Source organism: Phyllostomus discolor, chromosome 1 (genome assembly GCF_004126475.2).
Source record: "Phyllostomus discolor isolate MPI-MPIP mPhyDis1 chromosome 1, mPhyDis1.pri.v3, whole genome shotgun sequence".
Lineage (NCBI taxonomy): Eukaryota > Metazoa > Chordata > Mammalia > Chiroptera > Phyllostomidae > Phyllostomus > Phyllostomus discolor.
The window spans coordinates 103,134,953-103,138,643 of record NC_040903.2 but is presented as its reverse complement, the minus strand read 5'-3'; the positions used below and the strand labels follow the sequence as shown (position 1 = coordinate 103,138,643).

The 3,691-nt window shown below is 38.0% G+C and overlaps 1 pseudogene; it reads left to right on the top strand.

Annotated features, from left to right (window-relative positions):
- The first annotated feature begins 1,148 nt into the window (after positions 1-1,148).
- On the top strand, positions 1,149-3,158 carry LOC114491998 (annotated as a pseudogene).
- The last annotated feature ends 533 nt before the right edge of the window (positions 3,159-3,691 follow it).

The following is a 3,691-nucleotide window of genomic DNA, read 5'->3' as shown; positions in this document are numbered from 1 at the left end:
TATATAACCAGAAGAATAAATTTCAGCTGTTTTATTTGTGACCTCTTCAACTTTATCTCCTGTTTAACTACCAGCCTAAGGCCTTGAATCTGGCAGGCATTCACCAGATTTTCATACTTGATTCAAAACAACCACTTCCTATGATTTTCTTTTTAATGGTATAGCATACCCTATGATCTATCCCTCCGATATCTGGGTTACTAGTGTCCCAAAGGTTGCTTGCAGCTATATATAATAATTATGTGTTTGCCAAATTAAAAAAATGTTTCCATTCTGAGGGTTGCATAAAAGGAAGCCCTCTCTATTTGTAGCTGCTGAACTGGCTTGCCACTTTTCCCAGTCATCTGGTACTGCAGATGAACAATGTGAATGCATACACTGTTGCTTTTCCCTAAAGAAACAAACAAACAAACAAAAATGACTTTACAACTAGAGCATATTGCCAGTAATTCTAAAATAAACATTCCTGGAAAAATAGAGGCCAGATTGTTGGGGGTATCTTTTCCTTCATATTGATCCCCTTGAAGTTATTGGGAATTGAGTACGGAAGGACTGGGTGAGGGTGCGCAGTGGTAAAACAGAGCCAGGTTTGCATCATAACCACCATAAACAAATGTTTCCTAGAAATTTCCATGGTCTGTATGGCACCAAGGTGGTTGCTATGGATTTGTGGTGTTTAGTTTCATACTGTTATGCAGGATCATGGGTTATAGCAGGTCATAGGTTTGTGGCAGGGGAGCAGTTGCCTTCCCACTCCCAACCCCAGCTCAAGTGGCAGCTTTTAAGCTGTGAGACAAGTAAGAAGGTTGCTTATAAAACCTTGCCTTTTTATTTGCTCACTGTTACAAAAGGTAGAAGCTGTTTGTGCTTCTGCTCACTATTTTAAAATTTAGGTCATTTAGGTAAGAGGATGTTAGTAGATCTGAGGAAAATTTGATCACTAAAAATCATTAGGATAAAGATTAGCATGCAAAACTGCACAATTAGGCAAATAACAGAAGTAAGAGAGTCTCAGAGGTGAGCAATACTTAGGCAGGTTAGGTATGCTGAGGCAATGACTATTCAAATATGGCAGTGTGACCCTCATTCTAAGGCACAGGTTCTCTGACATAAATATTTCAATTATTCTTGCCAAAAGGGAGACCAGTATGATAATAGGAGATAAAGGTAGGTGAAAGGTGAGGATCAAAGTTAGATTTAAGAATGAAAACCAAGAAGCTCTCAGGAGGCCTGAATCAGCCAACAAATTGGAAATGGGAGGAACTTTAATAATGCTGTGAGTCATTATTCCTGCAAAATCTCTTTTGGTCTTTCAGCCATGCCATACATGAGCCTAAATTTACATTTCTAGGGATTGGGGCTCAACCAGTTACTGCAGTGCTATACATGGCTCCTCACATCACCTTGAAAGTTCATTTTGTGATATGGAGAGAGATTCTCTATAAACTATATTACATGATCTCTCTGTCATTCAATATGGAAAATCTAAAATTAAAAAGTAGAAAAAAGAATAATATAAAAAACTGATCACCCGGTTTCTATTTTTTATCGTTGTTGAATTACAATTGTCCCACCTTTTCCCCATTGCTCTCCCCAGCCCTACTCCCATAGTCATCCTCACCCCATTGCCCATATTCATGAGTCCTCTACCTATGATCCTTCACTTGTCATAACAATTACCAACATATGGCCCATTTTTTCAGCTAAAATCTTTATATTGCCCCTTTCTCCCATCAGTGGATTATGTTGAGGCAAACCTCAGATAACCTACTACTTTATCTGTTAAAATTTAATATGCATTGGGAAGAAGAACTGTTTTTAACATAACTATACCTCCACAAATAAACAATCATTTCTTAATATTAAATATCCATCAGTATTCAAATTTCCCTGATAGCATCATAAATATCTTTTACATTTGGTATTATTTGAATCAGGCTCCAAACAAGCCCACATTGGTCAATATATCTCTTTATATGCTCACAGAGCACAATATGATTATTTAATAACAGTTCTTTCTTCCTGTTTATTTTTCCCTTGGCATTTACTTGTGTTTTTCAGATTTCTAATGTCCTGGTTTTAGCCTACAGCGTTCCAGGAGGTGTCACTTACCACATTCCTCTTGCTCCTGGACTTTCAGTGAAAGAGCAGTTAGATCTAAAAGCTTGATCAGATTCATGTTTGCTTTTGTGGCAAGAACACATCATTGCTGGTACTATGTATTTCTCACTGAATCACCACAGAAGGCTCATGATATCTAATTGTCTCTTTGTGTGATAACCTATCAGTGAGTCCAGATGTTGTCAGCTGATCCATTCATTATAACTTACCCAGCTACCCTTAATAATCTAATGGTTTTAGCAGCTATTGATGATTATTGTCTAGATTCATCATTTCATTAGGGTTGCAAGAAGGTTGCACTCTAATCCTATCATTCCATCTGTAGGTAGTAGCTAGAATCTATCCATAAAGAACATTTTATTGTTGAGGATGAGGCAGTGGCAGCTGAGGCAGCAGCAATAGCTTCCATCCCAACCCTACCATGGTGACCTCGCAGAGCTGCTGGTGCTCTTAGCTGCTCTCCCGGCCATGACCTTGGGAACTTCGTCAGTATCAGCAGGCATGTTGAGGAGTGCTTCTTTGGAGGGTCACCTCATGCACCAAGATGGGCCTCATCTTCAAGGTTACTAAGGGTGGCTTCCTGGACATCATTGTGGAAATTACAGGGCCTGATAATGAAGGAATTTATAAAGGAGACTGAGTATGGTGGGAACACACATTTGCTTCTCATATGGATGGAACACGTAAGTTTTGCGTTAGCAATGGGACATCCACTATTACTCTAAAGATAGTGAAGTCCATCACTGATATTGGGAAGGCTCCAAAACGACAAAACATGGAAACAGAACAAGGTAGAAGAAATGATTAATGAGCTAGCAGTGGTGATGACAGCTGTGCAGGATGAACAGGAAGACATGGAAGTTTGGAGAGAATACACAGAGCCATCAACGACAACACAAACAGCAGAGTGGTTCTCTGGGCTTTCTTTGAAGCTCTTGTTCTAGTTGCCATGACACTGGAACAGATCTACTACCTGAAGATTTTTTGAAGTCTGGAGGGTTGTTTACAAAGCCTTTTCCTGATGGTCCAAAACTTGTAATTCACTGTTTATCAAACATCTTGATCATAATAATGTCATTAAACTGTAAGTTTTTATTTTCTGAATTGTACATTCACAGCTTATTTATGTTTCTTTGTGATTAATAGATATCGGGGAAAAACACCTTTTTAGGAAATTGATAGTGGAAATTTGGCATAGGACTGGCACAATTCCTTACATGAATTCTGCCTCCATTGTACAGGTACTTGAACACTGTAAATGAAATGTACACATATAGTCATTATATTTTCTTTTGTTTTCATCATAAAGTGTAGTTTGTTTGGGATAAGCTTTACTAAATTGACTGTATTCTTTTTTTAAAAAATTATTTTATTATTGTTCAAGTACAGTTGTCTGCATTTTCTTTTGACTCCTTATCCTGCAGTTCAAGTCATTAAAGATTCATTTTGTTTAGTCCTTATGAGAAACAAAAGTCAGAATCTTGATGTTTTCTACCCACTTGATGACAGAGCTCTTTGGCTTTGCAGTATGCTACTGAGTTGGTTCTTTTACACTTTGTCTATCTTGTTT